Source organism: Puma concolor, chromosome C2 (assembly GCF_028749965.1).
Source record: "Puma concolor isolate L17-30 chromosome C2, mPumCon1.1.hap2, whole genome shotgun sequence".
NCBI lineage: Eukaryota > Metazoa > Chordata > Mammalia > Carnivora > Felidae > Puma > Puma concolor.
Window position 1 is genome coordinate 47,864,136 of NC_141675.1, and position 25,879 is coordinate 47,890,014.

A 25,879-nucleotide genomic window follows, 5' to 3' on the forward strand; every position below is an offset into this window, starting at 1 on the left:
CACCATTCAGTGTGGAAAATTGACTTTTGGAATCATCTCCTGGAATCAGGAACCTGAGATGGGAAAAACAAAGTGAATTTGGATTAACATTTATATCACTGTATAAAATATGTGAGCACCACTTACAATTAACCGCATGCTTATTGCAATATGGATCCTGTGTGCTGACGTTTGGCTTACTTATTTTTCTGTTTGCATGAAAGAGCATCTGAGAAAGTTATTAAAGCTTAGTTTTGAACAGTCTATTAGGGGCATTCTTGGGGCACCTGGATGGCTCAGTCGGTTAAGCGTCCGACTTCGGCTCAGGTCATGATCTTGCAGTTTGTGAGATCGAGCCCCACCCGGGCTCTGTGCTGACAGCTCAGAGCCTGGAGCCTGTTTCAGGGTTTCTGTTTTCTTGTCTTTTTATTGTTCTCTGTATGGAATGTAGCTCCTCCACAATTGAAAGTTCACCAAGTACATTCTGTTGGACTTTTTTCAATGTGTCATTTGTTGACTTTTTTTAAATGCAGGATTATCTCTCTGATTAAGACAAGACTTGTATTAATTCTCCTTTCTAACAGTGTTTAAACAATTTCTGATTATTTATCTCTTCTATTCCATTTGCCTGTTTGAATGAAGATGTTTTCACCTGCAAGTAACAGAAAAATAACCTCTCAATGGCTTTTGAAAGGAGGTTCTTTATTATCCATGTAACAAGAAGTTCAAGGTAGACCAGCCTCTGAGTTGGTTAGCTTAGTTGCTCCTGTAATGTCAAAAATGCCCATTTTTTCATCTATTTACTTTGTCACCCTTGATATGTGAAGCCATTCCCCTCATGGCCACAAGATGACTGCAGCAGCTCCAGACATCACATTTTCAGAAACCAATGTCAAGAAGCAGAAAAGAAAGCGTTTTTCTGGATGGATGGATGGATGGATGGATGGATGGATGGATGGATGAGAAACTTTTCTGGAAGACCTCTTCTCTGTGTCATTGGCCATAAACTGGTTACATGTCCAACTCTAAACCAACTTCTTGGATGCAGGCAATGGTACAAAAATGACAAGCTTTCAAGCCAAAAACCTTGGGTGGACTCTGACTGAACCTCTGAGCCTCAGGTTTTTAAGCTACCCAACTGTCTTCTTTGTGAAGATTACATAAATTAATGTATAAACAAGACAACTAGCTCATCAGAGAGATACAATGTGTATTAATCTCCTTCTATTCCTGAAAATGTGCAGAAAGAAAGAAAGAAAGAAAGAAAGAAAGAAAGAAAGAAAGAAATTAGCAGATAATGCCAAGTAATATGAATTTTAGGGATTAATAGTCTAGATTTGCTGTATCCCATTTCAAACTCTGCAAAGAATTCCTGACATGATTTTGAAGAATCTACAATAACAATGCTTTAATGCAAAGAATTCTAATTTTGTTATTTAAAATCATTTGTAAAAGTTGCACCATACCTTTAAAAAATCTGGGGAGGTGAAATATCTACGCAGAACAAGATATACATGTTCTTTCAAATCCTATAATGTTTGTCTCCATTTATTCATTTTGTTTCAAACAGGCTAACATAATGTTTATACAGGGTGCTGGATGTCTTTCTAGGTGCTGGGAATTGAGCAAAAACTGAGAGGCAAAAGTCCATGCCTTCTCCAAATAACCTCCAAAATCTTGATTATACGAATGAGTGTTGATTTCTTTAATAAGTTTCAAATTAATGCCTTATCCCTGTTTCATTATATCATTTCTTTTTTCCTGTGTGGGAAATAAAACAAATTCCAACTCTTTTAGTTGCCTTCCTTCACTTAGCCACTAGATGGCACCCAAAGAATCTATTTCCTTCCAATTGGCAGGAGAAAATGCACAAGTAAAACAGTAACTCTTCCCAGTGTAAAAGGGACAAAATCTCTGCTCTTTGCTCACTTTTTATTTTATTTATCTGTTATTTGGGGAAAGATGCACAGATGTTTTTCATTATTATCTGGCACTCACAGTAAATTTTAAAAATAGTCTTCCAAGTCCACTACAATTTTGTAAAGGCCTTTCCTTCACAATAAGTCATTTCTATTCCTTTATCTTCTACAACAGCAGTTATTTATTTTGCCCTTCTCTTATTCTGATACATACACTGTTCTGCTTCTTTAGAAACACTTGAGTCATTCTCTTCTCTCGGGAATTAAAGAATTACCAAATGTCATCTTCTACTCCCTGCTGAACATTACACCACAACTTGCTGTCAAAGAACATTCTGGAAAATTCCCCATTGCACGTCTGCCTTCCAGCTACTTTGGAGTTTTCACAATACTGATATCTCCTTTAGGTATTTACGCCATGCTGGAATCTAGGGAACCAAAATATGTGTGTTTGCTCTCACGAAAAAATATTCATCATTTCCCAAGCACTGTTCAGGGAAGGGGGGAAAAACAAAACAGTGGAAAGAGAAATTAATTTGGCTGTGAATCAAATTCCAACTGAAGGATCACAAAAGTTTTTTTTTTTCCCCTTCTGTATTCTGTACTAAAACTTGGAGGAAAATCTTTTGCCTAAATAATTAGTTAAGGAATAACTGACAGATGATCTATTAAAATTATTTTTATGGGTATGATCTTGAAATATATATGTATGTGCATGAATTAATGTGCATTTATATGTGTGTGTGAGAGTACACACACACACACACACACACACACACACACACAATGTTGCTCTTTGTCAACTCCACACAGTGTCACAGTCACTCAACTATAGGAAAAGAGCCCTTCAGGGGGCCCACCTTTACAGGACTTGAATCAGGGTCTTTGATCCCTATTCCTAACCAGTTATTTTTCTTTCCTAAGTATTATGCCCTGAGCTGAAAGCTCACCTTTTTCCTATTGTATACATGCTGTAATTAAGGATGTTCTTCACAGACAAAATCTGCCCTGGACCCAGATGTTGATTCTCCTACTGCTTCTAAATTGCGCAGCCTTGCATGCCTGAGGCAGAGGTAGAGTTTCCATACCCATTTATTTTACACTCAATATGCCCTACATCTTTGCGTCTTTTAAATGTTTATTTGTTTTTGAGAGAGAGAGAGCGAGCAGGGGAGGGGGAAAGACAGAAGGGGACAGAGGATCTGAAGTGGACTCTGTGCTGACATCAGAGAGCCCAATGAGGGGCTCAAACTCACGGACCATGAGCTCATGCTCTGAGCTGAAGTCAGATACTTAACTGACTGAGCCACCCACATGCCACTGCTTCTGTTTGTTTATTTATGCTATCCAAAATATCTGGAGACTGTGGGATTGGCTTACACTTGGGTTTTGAACATATTCATTAGATTTAATCTTCCCGTTAGTACTGTTCAAAGTGATCTTTCACGAACTGGCAATCAGACCCTAGTTCATGTATTGGCATTCAAGAAAGGTAGGTCTGGATTCTTGAATTACCACCCTTGGGAAGTTTGACCCTTTGTATGGCTATGGCAGCTAAGTGATCTTCCAGTGCATGGGGAAGGAATTAACAAACATGTTCAGTGTAAAGCACTGTGTTGGGTATGCTCATGAACATGGTCCCAGGAGCCAGACATCTTGGACTCATGATTCCTGTTCTACCCTTTATTATTAGCTGTGTGACCTTGGGGAAATGATTTAGTTTTGTGTGCCTCAGTTTCCTCATCTATACAATGGGAATAACAGTCATAAGCTCCTCCAGTTTTGTTGAAAGGATTACCTAAATGAATGCATATAAGGCATTCAGAATGGTGTCTGGAAGTAAGAACATGCTAAAAATTATACTCTTGTTTTGACTATTATAGTTATCGCTCAGGAAAAAAGCCAATTTGTGAAAGAGGTGTTATTATCATCCTATAAGACAAGAAAACTGAGGCTCATGCAAATTAAATACCTTATCCAAGGTAACAGAGCTAGTAAATGTTAGAACTGCAATTTAAATCCAGATCAGGTCCATCCACGTTGCTACAAAGGGCCATATTTTGTTCTTTCTCATTGCCATGTAGTACTCCATTGGAGAGTGTGATGCTAAGTGAAATAAGCCATACAGAGAAAGACAGATACCATATGTGTTCACTCTTATGTGGATCCTGAGAAACTTAACAGAAACCCATGGGGGAGGGGAAGGGAAAAAAAAAAAAAAAGAGGTTAGAGTGGGAGAGAGCCAAAGCATAAGAGACTCTTAAAAACTGAGAACAAACTGAGAGTTGATGGGGGGTGGGAGGGAGGGGAGGGTGGGTGATGGGTATTGAGGAGGGCACCTTTTGGGATGAGCACTGGGTGTTGTATGGAAACCAATTTGACAATAAATTTCATATATTGAAAAAATAAAAAATAAAATAAATCCAGATCAGGTGACTTCAAGTCTTGAAGCCCATTTGCCAGGTAAGGAATATTTCTAGTGATAGCTGAAATTACTGCTTCCAAAGGCAAGAATTTTTATCATTGGATACTTCTGACAAGTAATAGTAACAGTGTGATGATGATTTATGAAGCAACTATTCAGCCACCATTTGTTAAACCCTTAGTAATACCAGTTGCTACACGTCGCACTATGCATACACTGTTGACTCATTTGATTATCATAACAACCCCCCAAGTTAGTTGTTATTTTCCCTACTTATCAGACAGGGAAATTGAGGCTCAGAGTGGCAAATATCTTGCCAAGCTTAGATAATGGGTATGTGGTGGAACAGGTATCTGAACCCTGACTTTGGACTTTGTGTACTTAGCCACTTTCTTGAGCCTCCTTTCACTGCTTCTGGTTTTCCCTAAGGATCCACAGAATAGGGCACTTAGTTCTCTATGTCAAGTTAAACCTCCGGGTTATTTGGAGAAAGAAACAACGTCTTGCCATTTCCTAGGTTAAACATTCAAGTTCCTTCAACAAATCCAGACTGGTCATGACCTCATTTTGAGGCCTTTCGCTACCAAAGTCCCTCTTCTCTGAATATGCCATCTACCTCTTGGTCACTCAAGCTGTGATGTCCTGAGCTGCGCCCAAGAAAAGACGGATCCTCAGGAGGCCAACTCTGACTTCTGCCCAGAGACAATAAGTGATTCTAAATAAGTCCATGAAGAGAATTCACCATGGTTTCAGTATTGTGGTCTGTTTTCTGTTTTCAAATCTAAAGGAGGTCTTGTTTTGTTTTTTAAATCATTTCTACCCTGTGGTCTAAAGGTAGCCTGAGGTAAACCAAAAAATTAATATTTGACATTTTTGAGCTAATTTCTTCACAAGCACTGTTTTGTTCAACGTTAGTTTTCTGACCTGGCAAAACAAGTAATTTTTAAAAAGGGGGAATGCATTTTCCATCTGGGTGGGCTGTGGATAATCAAAGATGGTTTTGGCATATTGATAGTTATGAGATGGATGAGAAACCTGTTTTTGCCTGATATGCATCTGCACAAGTAAAGGCTGAAACATCCAACTAATATAACTCCTTCCATTTCAGAATAAATTTTATTGATTTCTCTTCCCTTCTTGAGGACAAACAAGTTTCACATCCACATTCCATGGTCTTTGTTTCTACAGAATAAGTGGCTGCTGCTCAGACAATTTTCCTCAGCCCATATGAATTCTCTTAATTGAAGATGTTTACATTTTATATTATGGAGAGAAAAATCTCTGCAATAGGAAGAGTAATGTAGTCTTCCTGTTAAAATTGTTAGCTTCATTATTTTTAAATCATATGCAATTGACTCAAACTGCTTTAGAAATCGTCATATGAATAATGATGAAATAACTCATAGCTGAAAACAAAGGGAGTCATCTTTGGAAACTGGGAAGATGTGTAGTAGCAAAAGATACCAGGATGGATCTAGAGATCTTTCCGATTCTTTCTTATAACCCCTTTCCAAGATGATCAGAGTGTGGGATACAGGGAATTAATCTGTCTTGCTTATCTTTTCATGAGGACTTCCACCAATCAGGGAGAGAAATATATCCAGTAATATAAGCAGTGAACAAAAATTACAACCAGTGAAAAGGTTGTTTAGTCTCTATACCTTATCTAGACCAACTTCAAAATATCACTAAATAATAAACTCTAAATTACTAATAAAAATGTCAAGAGGTTCCAGAGCGTGATTGGGAATTAAAGCTTAGCCGCCCAGATTCTGACAATAATTTTTTTGTTTGATACTTGAGTTCCAACTTGGATTTTAGATTTGTTTTAAAAATTATTTTTGTAGGGCACCTGGGTGGCTCAGTCAGTTAAGCATCCAACTCTTGATTTTGGCTTACGTCATGTCATGATTTCATGGTTCATGAGTTTGAGCCCCACATAGGGCTTTGTGCTGACAGTGTGGAGCCTGCTTGAGATTCTCTCTCTCTCTCTCTCTCTCTGCCCTTTCCTGACTCTCCTGTCTCTGAAAATAATAAATAAAATAAAATAAAATAAAATAAAATAAAATAAAATAAAATAATTTTTGTATGAGAAACTCCAGGCATCATTTCCCAGTACCAACTCACCCTCTTCAACCGAGTGTTTAGTTCTGGGAAAAATGTGTGACTTGACAAGAGCCATTGAGAAAGAGTGAATCCAGGGCTGGTGCAGGCACTCCACTCTACTCCAGCAATGAGGTATGAGGTCCTGCTGGGAGAACCTAGGGCATCTGGGAGGCACAGAATTGCCTAAAGCCAAAACCAAGACTTGAGAAAACACAAAGGAGAAATAGAAACTGGGACAACGGTGATGTATCTTAAGGCTTTGGAACAAGCTCCACTTCTACCTCTAGACTTCTTGGCTACACGACCCAATGAATTAATTTTATTACTTACGTCCCCTTGAGTCAGTTTTCTATAGCTTGTAAATAGATCAGCTTTTCTTGAGCTTTAGTTTCGTATCAGGTAAAGGGATGTTAATATCCCCTTTGTCAGGTATTTGTGGTGATTAAATCAGATAACTTTTGTAAAGTATGCTATGTGCTGACCATGCAGCAACTATTTGAGCCCGTTTCCTTTTCATTTCCTCTTCCCATCTTACATACTTCTGGGCACTGATGAGTCAGACCAATGTTCCATTGATCCAGGGAGTTTTCAGAAAAGGGTGTGGTACTGCATAAAGACTGAGGTCATTACAGGCCACAATTCCCAACAGCTCTCTCCTCAGGCCTGATTCTACGGTACTATCTTTTCCAGGGAGCTTTAGTGGTCAGCCAGGTCGGTGTAGTTCTGGTGGAGCAACACTGACAGTTCTTCGAGGTGAGTGGTAGAACAAGTAGCTAGACAAACTAGATTTTTCTATAAGAAGCACATCACAGACGGGCAACCTTTAAACACCAATGGATACTCTGTCTTCCTAGAATATAAAATAAATCTTGAGTACAGATTTGACACAATAAATCTTGAGTACAGATATTTAAAGATGACCCTCATTTTTGATGACAAAAAAAATTAGGGAACTACAGATTAAGGAGATGTCCAGTCTAAATTATATTAAACAGTTCCATTTAATTGTGAGGTAATTTTTTCATTCATTCTACAATTGTGGAACAGAGAGCAACAAGCTAGTTCAAATCCTTAGTTGATAGATAAGAGAATGGAGGCCCCAAGGGGTGATTTGCTCAAGCCCCCGACCAACTGAAAGCAGACCAATGGAAGGGCAGTATGTCTACTGTCTTTAGACGAGATCGGGTGCGTTCAGGGTGGTATGGCCGTAGACATGTCTACTGTCTTTAAATAGATTGTGCTCCAACCGCCCCAACCCCTGCTTAAGGGCCTCCATTTCACTTTCCATTACACACAAACCAAGTGTCTGGCAGACACATACACACCCATCAAGTCTAACAAGCGCAGCTAGTTTTCCCAAAGTTCACACAAGTATCACCAGTGACTCAGCATCAGGTCTCATGAACACATTTTCCTATTGCTGCCCATGGATCAAGCAAGGCTTGTTAACAGGGCCTGTTCTTGGTCAAAGTTGAGAACAGAGTTGGTTTCTCAATCTCATTGCTATTGACATTTTGGCTTGGCCGTTTTTTGTTCAGTGGCAGAGGGTTAAGGGGGGGAGCTCCTGGGGTGTGTTGTGGGGTGTTCAGCAGCATTCCTGGCTTCCACCTGTTCCCTGCCAGTAGCACTCCTTCAGTTTTGACGGCTAAACATGTCTCCAGATATTGTCAAATGTCTCAGGGCAAGAGGTAAGGACAAAATCAACCCACTGAGAACCACTGCTATGAGAAAAGCCTTTTTGCACTGGGCAGTCCTTAAACCACAGGGTTTAGGTCCTTCTCTCACAGGGTGATCCTAAATGCAGGAAGAGGAAAGATTTGCACATAGACGTGAAGTACACTTGGGATGTGGAATACATTTTTTTCAGGCAAATTACTAAATTGTCAGGCTTCTAGAGCCAGACTTTATTTCCTTACCTGATAGTATTTTAGGTTGAGAGCAAAGACTAAACCTAAAAGAGTCTGATACTTTGTGACTACCACAACAATAAGAAATTACACATTAAATAAGAAAAAAAAAATAATAGGAAGATAAGTCCTATAATGCAAGGGAATGACAATAGGGAGTGCACAGGAAGTAAAACATTGAAAAGTGCACATACAGACTATCTCCCTTCAAAGTCCTGGTCCTTCCTGTCTTGTGGCTGTTCTTACAGAAGGAGCACACAGCATTCTTTCTCCCGAGAGCCTCTGCCAAGCTCCATAGAGCTATGGGTGCTGAACTCAGACAGAAAGTGGGATAAGCCACAGAAGAGAAGAAGGATTACAGTGAGATATAGAAATATGGGGAAAAGCAACCTGAGAGGAAGCAGGAGAAAAAAATCCAAAATGGGAAGTAGGTATAAAGCAAAACTTGCCAGAAGATTCTAACCCAAGTCCTAATAAAACCATCGTTAGGGGCGCCCGGCTGGCTCGGGCAGAAGAGTGAGCAACTCTTGATCTCAGGGTTGTTATGTGGAGCCTCACACTGGCTGTAGAGATGACTTAAAAATTTAGACATCTTTTTTTTAAAAAAAAACCCAATTTTCAAAAACGTAGATTTTTCCAGATTGGATGATTTTTGTGGAACTTATTCAAAGTATTTCTTTTAGAAAGTTGTGCGTCAAAACAGCAAGTGTGTTGCTGTGATTTAGAATACTTAACTATGTCAAATTTATATTAGTAAATCTGGTAGAACAAGAAATAATACCACAAACTGTATCAATCCTACGTAATCAGCCCTTCTGAATATCATAACGTTCCTGATGCTATTCCAAGCTGTCCTTGGAGATAGCAGTAGCCCCACCACATACAAAAGGTTTCCTTTCTGCCTTCATAATTGTCCAGGACAACGCATTCTTTTTTTTTTTTTTTTTTTTTTTTTTTTTTTTTTTTTTTTTTAAATTTTTATTTTCAACGTTTTTTTTTATTTTATTTTTGGGACAGAGAGAGACAGAGCATGAACGGGCGAGGGGCAGAGAGAGAGGGAGACACAGAACCGGAAACAGGCTCCGGGCTCTGAGCCATCAGCCCAGAGCCCGACGCGGGGCTCGAACTCACGGACCGCGAGATCGTGACCTGGCTGAAGTCGGATGCTTAACCGACTGCGCCACCCAGGCGCCCCCAGGACAACGCATTCTTACATTTCATTTTTAATCATCTAAAGCTTTTCAGAGACTCCAGAGTCCGCCTTCAATAGTGCCATAAATGAGATCCAAGATTTCTAAGAGCCTTATGTTTCTTTCTTCTTGTGGTTGATAACATGCTGTTTCTGCCTTGTACTGGATACCAGATGTGGAGCAGTTAGCATAAGGAGAGGAAAATAAGAAGGCTATTCATGGGAGGGCCAGATTCATAGGAGAGCAAAAATAATTTCCTCAAACCAGGAAGCCTCTTTCTTAAAAACAGTATCCATTTATTTCAAGTGCTGAGATAAGGCAATTTAGAATGATTTTCACCTTGGCACCAAAATCTTAAGTAGAAAACAGTACTCATAGAAAAGGATTGGATGGCAATTCTTGCTAGAGAGAGGGGGGACAGAGATGCAGACAAAACAATAAAAACCTTCCAACTCAAAAAATTCTTCAGAATTATAAAGCAGGTTATCAATATGCTCCCATATATGGAGAGTTATAGAATTAGTAATGTGATAGTATTTTTATTTATTTATTTATTTATTTATTTATTTATTTTATTATTATTACTATTACTACTGATGTTGTATTATTTTTTTAAAAAGCTCCTGGTTCAGTTTGTGTGCATAAATAATGAAGATGTATAACAATAAAGGCAAGATGATAGAGACCATAAGTAACTATTTCTGTAAGTACAAAAGCATCTCAGCGGTTCCCAAACCTGGCTACCTATTCAAATCACTCCAGTCCTCCCCTATAGGTCCTTATTCAATAATTCTTAGATGAATTTTGTAACTCTATACTTCTCATGATCTTTCTGGATGATTCTGATGCTTTTTCAGTTTAGAAACCACAGGAGAATTCAAGTTAAGAGACCGTTTTTAAAATACCCATATATTAGATCGGCTGTATTGGGAAGAGAATTTCTAATTTCTAAATAAGCCCATCTCATCCACAGCAGGGCCCTACATGCTCCTTCCTCATGTGCTGTTGACTTGTGGGATCATATAAGCCTGTGCAGAGCTGAGGAACAGTGTGGACCGGCACTCTTAGAAAAACACACATGCCCAGAAAAGTCAAAAGTTTGCACACAATTTTTGGGAGTCGGTAGACGGCTGAAACCCATTAGAGCTACGAACCCCTGTTTGAATGATTGCCCCTGTGATTTGTGAGGGTTCATAGTTCAGTGGCTTCCGCTCACGTTTGAGCACTTAAGGATAGCCTATGTGTTTTTTGAAAGGGCGCTGCTCCACTTCTGAGGCCAGGGTTAAGAAATAACCAGGAAAGCCATAGGGAGTAATCTGGATTACCACATGAGCCTCTTTTAAATTTTTTTTTTTCAACGTTTATTTATTTTTGGGACAGAGAGAGACAGAGCATGAACGGGGGAGGGGCAGAGAGAGAGGGAGACACAGAATCGGAAACAGGCTCCAGGCTCCGAGCCATCAGCCCAGAGCCTGACACAGGGCTCGAACTCCCGGACCGCGAGATCGTGACCTGGCTGAAGTCGGACGCTCAACCGACTGCGCCACCCAGGCGCCCCATCACATGAGCCTCTTAAGTGGCCTCTGCCTCTGCTTCATTCCTTTTCAGCCCACAGGTCTGCAGGAGTAATTTTGTCAAAGTGAATTTCTGAGTATATCCCACCCATGCATGACACTCTTCAAGGTCATCCTATTGCTCTAGAGATGGTTCAAGGTACACTCTGTACTAGTCAAAGTCAGCCTTCTGCCTGATACCACCTTCTGTTGTTTTCATTTGCTTGTATTGCAGCATCACCTAGGATGCATTTAAAAATACCAATGAATGTGCACTACCCCTTGACCCATTACTTTAAAATCTTTGAGAGCAAAGGGGAAAGAATCCAAAGAGGGTTTTAGTATGAAAGGAGGGAAGGAAGGAAAGCAGGAAGGAAGGAAGGAAGGAAGGAAGGAAGGAAGGAAGGAAGGAAGGAAAAAGAGAGAAAAGTAAAGAAGTGAGGGAGGAAGGCAGAGAGGGAGGGAGAGAAAGATAGGAAGGAAGAAAGAAAGGAAGGAAGGGAGGAGGGAGGGAGGAAGGGAGAGAGAGAAGGGAAAGAGAGAGAGAGAAAGCAAGCAAGCAAGCAAGTGGGGAGGGAGGGAGGAAGAAAGGGAAAGAAAGAAAGACCAGAGGGAGAAAAACCCAACTCCTCAGGAGACTCAGTTATGCAACGAGAATCATGAGTCTCTACTGGAGTCCTCAATATCTGAATTACTGAATTACTTGCAGTTCCAGAACCCACCTTGCTGCATCTGGCCTCTGAGCTTTTTCTGTGTTCTTCCTTCTGCTGACAACAGCTTTCCCCTCCTGCCTCCTTACTAAGCTTATTTAACTGCCGTTTCTTATTTCTGAAATCAAAATCCCCTACTCCTCCCAGAACTGGGTTCGTTTTGCCTCATATGTGCCCACTGCTCATCTCTATCTGACTACATTCTAAGCTGTTAAACAGTAGTAGAGAGGCTTGATATTTGGGGTTTGTTTTGTTTCCAGGGCTAGAACCAGAGCTGGGCACTAAACCTGGCACATTAAGTAGCCACTTAATAAGTCTTTGTTGAATAAGCAAGGATTCAGATCTGCATGTTAGCATATTCAGATGACACCAGAGTTTAATGATCCTTTACTAGGAAGGACATATGATACCTCATATGATACCACGACATGGAGACTTGATAGGGTAGATGCGATTTTTTTCTGTTTGCTCAGGTCTACCTTAGAAGACAGTAGCCAGAAAGGGAGACTCTACAAATCTTGGTTTAGTGTTCAAACCTCCCTTTTTACTATCTTTCTATGACTTTGCCTTGGAAGACGCTATTAAATCTTCCTAGCAACTGAAAAAGTTAGAAATACTGTCATTTGTCACCCAACTAACATTAGTTATCCAATATTAGTTATTCCCTGAAATGAGTCTCAGTCTGAGAAACATGGGTCTGCTTGGTCTGTAGATGGTGACCAGGTAATGCGTGTTAAAAGCTCTTAACTACTCTTGGTCTGAAGTTTCTCTAAGAAGACAATTTGATATTTGTTAGGGTAAATAATTTTGTACTACTGATACCACTCTGGATACTTTATCTTGGAATAGATAATAACAGAAAACTTTAAGCACACTCCGTATGCCATGCACTTTTCCAAAGATTCAACATGTATTAACACCTTTAATCTTTACAACCCTAAAAAGAAACTTCCATTATTATCTCCATAACACAGATAAGGAAACCGAAGCACAAAGAGGTTGTTTAACTTCCCTAAAATTACATAGCTACCGAACAGAAAGGCCAGGAGTCAAATGAGCCCATGTTTTAGCCCCTCTCCTGGACTGCTATTCAAAAGACAGAAGTACGGTTACAATCTGCTTATTTTATAACATGTGTATTTAATCAGAATCCATACTGCAGTTGGATTTCAGATTTTTGAAGAAGTCAAACTTTTCACTGGCTTACCTAAATAGAAGCCTGGCTATTGTCTGTTTTGGTTTTGTTTTGTGGAAATAATGTAACAATATGTAACTTTTCACAGGCTCTATGCTCTGTAAATAAAAGCCCATGTTTCTGTGGCCTATTCTTAAATTTTCAGATCAAGGAACACTTTTCATTCAACATTCACAACAAAATGTTTCTTCTTCTTCCTAGCCAGAAAGAGACAGTGAGAAAAAGAAAGAAGTTAAAAAAAGAAAAAAAAAAAGTTTAGAATGGAATCTGTAAAACTTTCGGAGACTAGACATTTAAAGAGAATGCCCCACTGATGTTTCCTTTAATTATAAGTTTAATGTTATGATATTTTTGAGGCCCTGTGTATCAGTTACTGTGCGGGATGCTAGGGATTCATTTGTGAATAAAGCTGGCAAGGTCAATTGCTAATTAACAAGTAAAGATATCACAGAGATAATTTTAGATGGTGATAAGTGCTGAGAAGAAAATAAAACAAGGTGATTTGATAGACAGTAAAAAAAAAGTGAGATGTGAAATGAATCATTTGGAGTAGAGATTAGTTAAGGGTTTGGTTACAAATAAAAGCATATCTCACTTTCTGTGTTGCCTTTTAAGTTTTACATGAAATTAACTTTTCACTAAACTTGAAAATTCTTTCTGCTTTTCATATTCTACACTTGTCATACAAAAATGTCAATCAGACTTTTTTTTATTTTGTTTTGTTTTTGTTTTTACCTTCCAAATACAATCAGATTTGCAATTTGTGGGAAATTTATCTCTGAGATATTTGCTGTCTGTGAGTTTTTCATGGAAATGTTTCTGAATAGAAGTACTTCCCACATTGCCAATCTAACTGGGACCTAAGAATAATTAAGTGAAGTAAAACAAGAGAATGGGGATCTGTGTGTAGATATTGCTTAATTTTATTTACAGATCTGAGCTAATCCTTGAATATCACTGTAATCCTACCAGAAAACAGTAAATAAGAGTGAAACCAGTGGTGTTTCATTTCAATAACTCATGAATTCACAGCTTATATGATTAAAATATGGAAGAGTAAATTTGTACGTGTCTGTAGCTCAATGTAAAATTTTAAATGTACTATCCCGGAGTTTAAACTTGAAGAATTGAAAATAAATCTGCTGTGATCTGTCTTATCTTCAGTTATTTTATATCAGTATTCCTTCAAACCGTGTTTATGAATCAAAACTACACCTTTGTTAAACATTTGATGTTTGAGCCACTCCCTGAAACAGAATTTCCTTTTTGGGGTGTCTGTTGTTAATTCTGAATGGTACTAGGCAAACTTTTGGCTATATCCAAACACACAGCTTTCACATTGCTCCCTTTTGGAAGATGCAATATTATATATATTTCCTGTCCTTCAAATAATAACAGCAACATTGTAAACAGCCCCTACCTTGTCATATCAGGAAGGAATCATTCTCTTCAGTCCAGTAATTACAGCGTGCATTTTGTGAGACAGCCTTTGAAAATGGCTCATAATGCTTCCATTTTTTCCCTTGGATTGCAATATATTGTTGGTCATAAAACCTATGAGTTCTGCCAAAAATAAAATTGCAAATTGAGACTGTAGATGGTTTGCCATCCAATCTGTCACTGTTTATAGTTACTACCATTAATTTTAGCCCATAACTAAGGCTAAAACTCGTATTAGGCTTCTGACTGGCTGAGTACATATTTGTTTGGTACTTAGACTATAGGATATACATGTGGTACTCTTACTGAATGCTTATTGTCTGAAAAACAGAGATCACTAAAACTGTAACATCGGACATACCAAAGGTCTATACAATAACATCTTTCGAAGATTCCTCTTTCAGAAATCAACCAGTATCACTTACTAAGATTTTCAGGTTGTAAAACATAACAAGAAATACCAGTTAGGTAATACCTTCTAATTCGGCGTGTTTTCCTACCCACCCAATTATCTGCATCCTACGTTAATACGTTAAATATTTCAGTGCCCAGTCAGGAGTAGAGAAAAGCCAAGACTTGGACCCAGGAATGTGCACTCTGAGTGCCAAATTAGAATATGCCTGAGCCAAGCTGTTTACCCTCAGACTTCAAAGTTAGGAAATGTGCATTGCCTTAAAACCTTTCTAGAATTCAAGATCAGTAAATCCTGGAGATCAGTTTGTGATATGCTGGCAGGGAGGTCTGAATGGTAGGTTTTAAAGTTTTACTTATCACCTATTTTTTTAATGTTTATTTATTTTGTACGGGGCAGGGACAGAGAAGGAGAGAATCCCAAACAGGTTCTACTGTCAGCACAGAGCCCCAACAAGGGGCTCAAACCCACGAACCATGATATGACCGGAAGGAAATCAAGGGTCCCATGCTTAACTGACTGAGCCCCCCAGCCTCCCAACTTATCAGCGATTTAAAAAAGAAAGTAAGAGGGGCACCTGGGTGGCTCATTCGATTAAGCATCTGACTTGGGCTCAGGTTATGATCTCATGGTTCTCGAGTTCAAGCCCCATGCCAGGCTCTGTGCTGACGGCTCAGAGCCTGGAGCCTGCTTCAGATTCTGTGCTTCCCTCTCTCTCTGCCCCTCCCCCACTCATTCTCTCTCTCTCTCTCTCTCTCAAATAAATAAACATCACAAAAAATTAAGGAAAGAAAGAGAGAGGTAGGGGGTGGGTAGAAGAAAGAAGGAAAGAAAGGGGAAAAAAAAGAGCTTTTCTTTGGTTGTGAAATGTGAAATTGTTCCAAGCACAGGACAAGTTTCCTTCTAAAAGGCATGCTTAGGGGCGCCTGGGTGGCGCAGTCGGTTAAGCGTCCGACTTCAGCCAGGTCACGATCTCGCCGTCCGGGAGTTCGAGCCCTGCGTCGGGCTCTGGGCTGATGGCTCAGAGCCTGGAGCCTGTTTCCGATTCTGTGTCTCCCTCTCTCTCTGCCCCTCCCCCATTCATGCTCTGTCTCTCTCTGTCCCAAAAATAAATAAAAAACGTTGAAAAAAAAATTAAAAAAAAAATAAATAAAAGGCATGCTTGTTTCCCAGATGTCTAGTGAATTTTCTGTATGGTTTCTGCCCCTCCTGTCCTTAATCTCTCAGCGCTCCAGTTTTCTCATCTATAAAACTGTATGTGTGTGCGTGCATACATACACGTGCACACCGACACACAAAACATATTTCAATATTCTTATATGGATTAACTGAGACAAGCTATAAAAAGGGGCTTCTTTTCTTCCTTTAGTTTCCTTTCTAATGTCTGCATTTTAATTCTATTCAAACTAAAATGGGGGCGCCTGGGTGGCTCAGTCGGTTAAGCGGCCAACTTTGGCTCAGGTCATGATCTCGCCGTCTGTGAGTTCAAGCCCCGCGTCAGGCTCTGTGCTGACAGCCCAGAGCCTGGAGCCTGTTTCGGATTATGTGTCTCCCTCTCTCTGACCCTCCCCCGTTCATGCTCTATCTCTCTCTGTCTCAAAAATAAATAAGCGTTAAAAAAAATTTTTTTTAAAAAACTAAAATGTATCTGTGCATTATTTTGATAACAGGGACCTCATTACAGAATGATACTGAATTAGGAAAAAGAGATTTTGTCATGCTACTCTATCCTAGGACCATTGTCCTCTTGCTATAGATTTCCCAGACCAAATAAGAGTTCTTCACATCAGGGGCCAACTGGATAAATGCCAAATACCTTATGGAGTAACCCTTTCCCAGCTTTTCTGTTTTATTTTTTTTTTTAATTTTTTTTTCAACGTTTATTTTATTTTTGGGACAGAGAGAGACATTTTTGGGACAGAGAGAGACAGAGCATGAACGGGGGAGGGGCAGAGAGAGAGGGAGACACAGAATCGGAAACAGGCTCCAGGCTCTGAGCCATCAGCCCAGAGCCCGACGCGGGGCTCGAACTCACAGACCGCGAGATCGTGACCTGGCTGAAGTCGGACGCTTAACCGACTGCGCCACCCAGGCGCCACCCAGGCGCCCCCCAGCTTTTCTGTTTTAAATATGAGCTATATATGTCCATGAATTTAAAAGTGATTATTCCAAGGGCTTAAGAATAGTTTTTGTTTTTAAAATAGATAAATCAAATTTCAATAAGATACTGTGTATCAGAAACTTAGCTAGATGTTTTCAAAGTATGATTATTAAGAGAAAATGTATTTTATTATATGAATTCTTTAGGTAAATGGTAGTACCTTGGGATAAGGCAACCCTATCCGTTATTATGAAAAATTTTTGATTACTAACTGCCCAATCTTAGTTGATCTGTTTGTACTGACTCCATCATTTTTTAGTTAATTTAATCTGAAATCAGAATAGAATAGCATTGACAGTTATAGCAATAACAATTGCAGCTAACGTTTCGAGCACTTACTACGTGATAGGCACTGTCCTAAGCAACTTATGTGAATTATCTCATTTATGCTAACAACTATCCTGTTATTCCCTTTTACAGATGAGACAACCAAGGCTCAGACAATTAAGTAACTGTTGCAGAGCCTTACCACTGTTTTTATGACTTTCTAGAACTAATTCATTATTAAAAATTTTAAGCTACTATCTAGGTATATCTTTGTTAGGAAAACAGTTACTATTCTGATTCTTCACCAGAGTCAAGATAGAGATTTCGTTGAGAAGTTGTTTACAGATTCAGAGCAGTAGATTAATCCTTTTATATCCCCCACTGTTATTCAGTTTACACAATTCTATTTAAATAAGAGGCAGATGATCAAATCCAGGGTATTGGGTAGGGCCTCTAGTACATCAAAATCTTTATATGACAGGAAAAGTAAGTTAAAGTTAGTAAAGAGATGAGTCAGTTAGATGGTATTCTTTCAATGCAAAAGTTTTTTCAGTAGGAATAGTAGTGTTTCTCATGTCATGTCTCTTCTGGTTTTACCTTATACATCCTTTGTAAGACAAGGAGCAATCATATAATGTGTAAACTGAGTTTACTTTAGAGAGAAGAGGCCTTTTTTCTGTGACTGGTTTCCAGGAAGTTCTAGGCAAACCAAATCTCATTGATACAGATGGAGGTGGTTAGGTTAAGACACTGAACGGGGGACAGACAATTTCGTAGTACAGATCTTCCATTCTTCAGGAATTTCATATATTTGAATCACACTTCAAAGACCAGGATGACTTACTGGTGGAAATAAGGCCAGGATTCAGGCTTTCAGTCTCTGTTTCGCCATGGAGAAGGGTTTGAAAAGGCGATGTAACAGCCATTTCTATTGCAAGTCACAGAAAAACTCAGAGGATGCTAAGCTGTGCCAAACTTCTAAGAGTCTTTTCCCTGCCCTGATTTTATTTTGTCTGTAAATTGGGAATAGCTCTGATCTACCATAGTGGTGAGCTGAAAAATGGTCAAACGGCTGCAAAGTGAGTCTGCTGGTACTACCACGTGTTTTTATGATAAAAAGCTATCCTGAGATTTCAATGTTGTTTTCAAAGTAAGCCGGTGTATACTGGTAATTTTCATCACATCCCTGGAGGGAGCATACTTTGCCTCTAGGCGCCTCTATTATAATTATATGATTATATATAATTATAGGCACCTATAATTCCTGTAGGGCAGCTGTTCTCAAACTTTTCATGCATCAAAATTACCTTGGAGAGTTTGTTAAAGTACAGATTGCTGGACAGCACCTCTCAAGTTTATGACTCAGTAGGTCTGAAGCAGGGCCCAATAACTTCCATTTCTACCAAGTTCCCAGATGCGGCTGCCGCTGGTCCAAGGACCACACTTTGGAGTCACTGCTCTAGAGAATGCTGCAGAGATATATTTGCTGGGGTTATTACAACCATTTGACGAAATCCATTTCAATGAGCCACTAGATTGAATGAATGCCATAGACATGGCTTTGCCCTCTGCACAAAGTGGATATGGGCAAACAATAGAGACACTATTTGCTAAATAAAAGTGGCAGCTCAAAAGAGATTTCATTGTAAAATATTAAGTGCATATCAACACCAAGCCCCTTAGGTAATGAAATAAAGACCATCGAATGGAGGTGGGTTAGGAGTCAGGGTACAGAGGGAAGTTTCTAGGCTTCAGACTATTTTATTTGTCAGCTCTTTAGTATTTATCTAATCAATCCTAGAAGACCATGCGTCTGAAATTAAAGACAACAGGCAGTAAAGAGATGTATAAGATTCCAACAGGAACTGAGGCAAATGTGTTTTCTGGGGTAAAGGATTCGTCTTTATCTCTGTCTAGTAGGAAATAGTCAGTTGATTACAAGAATCATAGAATTAGTGTTATCATCCAATTTTTTAAATAATTTGGATCTGTAAAAGGGCTCTACTTTTCTCAAGCTGAAAATAGGTTAATTTATGTTCATTTTTTTTCTTTATAAAAATGTTCTTGTACAGAAGCCTCAATATGGTGGGGTGCCTGGGTGGCTCAGTCCGTTAAGTGACCTGACTTTGGCTCAGGTCATGATCACATGGCTCGTGGGTTCAAGCCCCGTGCCAGACTCTGTGCTGACAGCTCAGAGCCTGGCGCCTGCTTCAGATTCTGTGTCTTCCTCTCTGTCTGCCCCTCCCCTGCTCATGCTCTGTCTCTCTCTGTCTCTCATAAATAAATAAATGTTAAAAAAAAAAAAAAAAGAAGTCTCAATATGGTGTTATCCTAAGATCTTTCTAATATATAGTTTCACACAGTTCACAAAGTTTTCAAGTGCATCAAACCCCATATTTTTTCATAAACTCCCCTTGTAATAATGCCTTGAACCAACATCTCTGAAAAGTTCAAAGCTCTTGATATATCTTTATATCACTTATTCTGAAAATACCCTTGGGAGGATGCAGACAAGGTATCATTAAACCCGTTTTACAGAGAGGACAACTGAAGTCCAGACTGCTTTGTATCACCTAACAAATTAGTGGGGCAGAGTTAGTTATTATATACTTGTGTTAGAATTTTAATATCCTACCTTCAGTTTGAAGCTACATGTTATGTGTTTTCAGAATGAAAGTATTCTCTTTCTGAATAAAGGCTTTGTAAAATGCTAGGTTACTAAATTGTAACTGATCTATAGCAACTCTTTCTCTAGGTCCTACTATCCACATATTCTTGTTAATTCTGTTCTCTGTTTCAACAAACTTACACATACTTTCCTGGTTTTTATAATGATATTTTTATGACTTTTCTCTTGTACAAAATAGGCATGTAATTTAACAATTTAAGAATATATTAAAACTTAAAACATTGAAATTAAAATCATCTCTTAAACCCATCACTCAGAGATATCCACCAATGCTACCTGGTAAACATCCATCCATTTATTTGTCTATAAAATCCTTTACGACAGAAAAGGATTTTTCTAATATTTTTTATATCAGTCCTATAAGCTGAACTTCTTTCTATGTGATTAGTACTTCTTATGAACTTTCTTCTGATAAGACTGAAAGACATGCATAAAATTAAACAATCATGAGGTTTGATGAACATTCACGAAGTGAACATCCTTATGTGTCAGTCTGAGACCAAGAAACCAGCATTGATAGAACTCCTGCGCTCACCTGCAGTCATGACGCACTGTAAAAGTTAAGCAGTAGTTATTTTTGCCTCATTTGAGCTAGATATAAATGATATATATGCTCTTTTGCATCTGGCTTATTTTGTCCAGCATTGTGTTTATTAGATACAAGCGTGCACCAACTCTTATTAATGGCTGTATGGTATACTATTGGATGGCTTACTATGACTTGACCAAGGATGAAAGCAAAAAAAAAAAAAAAAAAGTCATCTATGAGACATTTAAGCTAATTCTAACTCCTCACTGTCATAGACAAGGTTGTTATCAGCATCCCTATTGGCTTGTTCATATTCTTATACAATCTGTGGGATAAGTTCCTAGAAACGGAAATGCTGGTTGTAAAGATATCACAATGTTAAGATTTTTGAAGAGTATTGCCAGGCAGCCCTTTAGTGTGGTAAAAATATATTTCCAACAGTAACATGTGTGAGAGCCTGTTTCCCAATATCCTCTCCATCACTGCACATTACAATTTTCTTTCATCCTTGTGGTTTCTGAGGGTTTTTGGTCTCAGCATATTCTAGCTATTAATGACAATACTTCTCAGTTCAAGTTCTGAGTTATTTCAGAGAGATAAGGACCAGTTTTTATTTTTCAAAACTAACTTATTCTTATATACAATGATATGCATATGAATTGGGTTTTTTGTTTAGTGTAATACTCTTCAGTTAATCATTCTATATTACAGGATTCTTTGAATATATACAGCCTAACCTAGCTAAATATTTCATTTGTCAAATATGTATTGTTCCAGGGTATGAAAGGAAATATAAATACTGTGTTCTTTATGTCTACATTTTAATTGCTTTCTATTCCCTTAAATCTAGAGATTTATTTACTAGTCTAAGTAATAATTATTGTCCCATGCTTTCATAACTTGAAGTTTCCTTCCCATAAGTAATTTTTAAGAACTTTTTTCTTATTCTAAAAGTAATATATGATTGTTTGAAAATGCATATTAATTCAAAAGAAAATGAAAATCGTCTGTATTCCCTCCTCCTTATTGTTTGTTTGTTTGAATGCCTCGTTGTAGTCTTTCTTATGTACACTTAGAGAACTATTGTTCACACACACAAAAAAATGAATTACACTTACTGCACATGCTGTTTCCCTCATAATACATTTTATCTATCCAATCTTCTCTTGACTCAAATAATTTTATTCAATCAATTAGGGTATTATATATTTTCTCCAGGGTGTTCTGTAAACACTAAACAGTAAAGAAGGTGAGAGTTCCTTCTTTAGATGGAGTTGTCTCTTAGTTATTGTGTTTGGTGTTGAAAGAGTCACCAGGGGCACCCAGGGAGCCCGAGTGAGAATGTGTTTCCTGATGTAATTCTCTAGGCTCTATCTAGGGCCTCCTGTCCCCTTAGTTGGCTCCTAGTGCCTCTGCCAGACCAAAAGGAAAGGATCAGCTCCTCCTTCTTTTCTGGTCTTCCATGTACATTTCAGCTTCCAGCCACCAGTCTTGAATGCAAAGATATGTAATTTTCTTAGATCTTTTCTAAACAGGCTACTTCTGGAAAGTAGTAAAATGGCTACATTTGTTTCCCAGAGGCTCAATGTTGTTTAAGCTTCTATTACAAGCATGCTATGCTTATCAATGAGAAGTGCTGTTTCCATTCATAAAACGTATGAGCTGATCGTCCGATGTTAGTTAACCATGTGTTTGAAAAGTTTGAAAAGTTTGTTGTCTTCATCCTTTGGCTCAGTTAAATCCACAAATCATTAGGTCCAAAACTAAACTTGAGCTGAAAGGTCATTGCTTTTTTCCACCAAGCCATCTAACCTCTAGTTTTAGAACAAGTATCAAACCATCTGCTTACCAGGAGGCAGAGGAGCTCAAAATCCATTAACGCCATATGTATCAACAGAAGTGTGACTTCAGAGCCTCAAATGTTTTTAATTTTTCTCCCTCATTATTATCTGCCAGAAACTTAGTTGGAATGCTTTCTCTTTCCTTAAAATGCATTGAATTTCCATTTAATTATGCAAGTCTCCCCTCTTATTAAGTAATTATCCACATTTTCTCATCTGTGTGTCTATATTTCAGAAGTAACTGCTTCATTTTGTTGGCAAAAACAGGAAATTAACCAAAAAGGGGGCAATAAGATTTTATTTTCAATTTCCCTTCTTTCTCCCGAGGGGAACTAACACATCTTCCAATGCATCACAAGATAAAGATGCTGACTCAGCCTCTTAAATCATCCCTGGAGTCTACAGCATAGCCCCTAATGAGAGAGAATTTGCTGTACAAGAAGTTATTTTATTAAATGACTGAAAAATAACCTCTCCTCTTCCAAAATTGCCCTTAGCGAAATAACCAAAGTCTGAAACCAAACCCTCCCATACTTATCCCAAAACACAGGGGAGGACAGACAACACAAATTCAAAAGGATGAAATGGCTACTTAGTTTGAAATTATACTTTGGACATTTCACCAAAAATGCGACATTAACTGTGGTCAACATAGGGAAGTAAAAATGTTCACCAACCTAAAGACAAACTAAGCAGATCTTCAAAGGACAGGGAAGAAAACAAAGCGGGAACATTTCAAATGAAGTTTACGATGATTGTGTCTAATTGAAATGGATGCAGATTTGTCTTAATAATAATTCTTTGCACTTGTGGCTTATAAAACATAAGCATTCTTATATCAGTTACTTCATTTCATCCTTACAACAACACTGAGAACGAGGCAGGAAATAAATTACCTTTCCAAAATGACAGATGTGGAGTCTGTTATTCAGGGAAATCACATGACTTGCCCAAGGTCCAATGGGGCAAGTCAGTGGCAAATCGTCTGATTCTAAATGAGCCCTGCCCTACTGCCTTTTTAAATTAACTGATAGAAAAGTGTTTACATAGAAGTTCTTAGAACACTGTAATGACTCAGCTGTATTGTTTGGAACACAAGGAAGTTAAGAATTATTGGAACATATACTCTCTGTAAAATATTAAATTCAAGTTGTTAGTTTTAGCCTGCTACATCCAAATCTTTCAAAGATGCTTACCTTCACATATTAACCCCAAATATGTAAGTTCTTCTTTTGTTTATGGTAACATTGGTTGATTGAAGTTCCAGCTGATTTTCCTTTTACCTGCTGGTAGAAAAACCCAATGGGAATAAAATAAACAAGATCTGTATATTCTGAACACTCAAAGATAAAACTTTGAAATCATTAACTGACCATGAAGTAGCATCACCCTGAGGTTTGCAGATTGCCCAACTAACTACAAACAGCTTCCTAACTTCTCTCCTGCTTCTTCCCTCTCCCCATCTCTCCCAACTTTATATGGCTGGCAGATTGTTCCAATTGTAGTTACCTTTTGCAAATCTTCCTTTAGCTCACTAAAAAAACCCAAAAAACAAAAAAAAACACACAAACTTTTTATCCTGTTATTCAAGATCTCTGCAAAATAATATTACCTACCATTTATTAAACAACTATTACAGAACAGATAATCTCAAAACAATCCCAGGAAATGCATGATTAGATCAAGTTTAGAAATGGGTAAACTGAGGCTGAGGGTGGTCAGGTAACTCACCCTAAATTGGACAGTGATTGAGGCGTAGCACCAGTGTCCAAACTCAGGCCTGTCTAACTACAAAGACCAGACTTTCTAGATTTGTTTCCGACCCCTGGGACACACATAGCCTGTGTTACCATGTTACCATGAGCCTACAGTGCTGGACTGGTGAACATTCCTGGTCCTGTCACAGTTCTGTGCTGTTGCCAAGATAGTTTTTCTATCTGGAATGTTTTCCTCAGTCCTACTGGCTGTAGGGATGCTATTAGTTCTTAAGAACTAACCTCAAACATCACCTCTTCCTTGAAGTCTTTGCTGACTCTTATCTCACGTGAACAATTCTCATTCTTTGAACACTTTTAGGTCTTTGTATAATTCTTACGGCATTTACCTTATTCTACTACATCAGCGATTTCCTCGTCCTCATTAAAATGTATCTGGCTTCCTACCCCACCATTCAATTTACTCTTTCATCTTCTCAGCTAAAAGGATTTTGGTGTGAGCCATTGGAAGAATGGAGATGCCATTTATTTTAACGCATGAAAGTGTTTGCTTTTGGACATGTAGAGGTGAAGATATCCATTAGGTTTAAGTTGGACCTAAAAACTTGGTAATTGTCAATATGCATAGGCTATGTAAGCCCTAGTCCTGGATAACTTCTCTTAAAGTAGTGGTTCTCAAGCCTGTTTGTACATTAGAATCACCTGGTAAACTTAAAAATCCCAAATCCAGGCCCTACTCCAGGCCAATTTAACCAGAATATACAGTGTAGGATCCGGGCATCAATATTGCCTTAAAACTTCCCTGAATTATAAAAAAAAAAAAAAAAAGAGGGAGAAAAAGAAAGAATAAATTGCTTCCAAACAGTTAGTACTCAGCTAACAAGTCCAAACAGCTAGGACTTGACTTAAATGTAGTTCATTATAATCAGCAGAATGTTTCTCACGCAGTGAATTTGTTCCACCCTGACAAAAACTTGCCTGAAAATCAGAGCTGGACTTGGGAGTTTCCACAATCCTTCCATGCCATTCTGCCAAATTCTCCACTCCTTAAAAATCTGCAACTATGAATTATTCTCTCTAGGAAGACAGAACACAGCAGAGAATATTGACCACCACTCATTCAACAAACATATTTACGTACTGGGACACTAGTGTTGTTTCAAGAGACTGAAAGATAAGACTTAGGCTCCACCCCAGGGGCACTCTCAAGCTAGCCAGGGAAGATGAACTTGTAAAGAAATAGGCATAATCATTTGAGCTACATGGGGGTGTAAAAGTAAAATGGTTAGTCTTATTGGTGTGGCGGGGACCAGCTTCAGCTTTGCAGAGGAGGTGAAGCTTGAGCTAAATCTTGAAAGATAAACTTGTTGATATTTGCAGGCCAACAAGGACAGATTGGGGAAGATAACCCCCAGGAAGTGGGGGGTGTAAGTAAGGGAGCGTAGTAGGTTTGGGAAACTGCAAATAATTTGGAGCGGTGAGTGTGTCTGAGTGTGCAAGGAAGGATGACTGAGGGTGACAGAGTTAATTAGAGAAATACCTAAGTAAGGAGGGGGATGGGCTTTATAAATCCAGTTAAAGGCTTTACACTTTCTCCCGGTAGCTTCCTCCTCCAATCTCTTACAGCATGGGCAACAGGAAGCTACTGAATGAAAGCTGCTTAACCAGAATCGAATTTTCCAGCAAACCTTAGAGAGACACTTCCTATCTCCTAAATTACTTTTCTAATCTTTGGAAACCAGGTGTGGTCAAAAGGAATCTAGTCATTGCCCTTCTAGGTAGATATGCAGTTTCAGCAAGGGGGCGGGGAGGAGAAGGATGGGATCAGCTACACAAGCACT

The 25,879-nt window shown here is 38.7% G+C and overlaps 1 long non-coding RNA gene across 1 annotated transcript; it reads right to left on the reverse strand.

The window, feature by feature from the left end:
• Window positions 1-23,654, reverse strand: LOC147577238 (uncharacterized). The gene is made up of 3 exons (XR_015255777.1): window positions 23,520-23,654; window positions 14,405-14,547; window positions 1-53 (listed from the first exon to the last, which is right to left on the reverse strand). It is a non-coding gene; the product is annotated as an uncharacterized LOC147577238 (long non-coding RNA).
• Window positions 23,655-25,879: the final 2,225 nt, after the last annotated feature.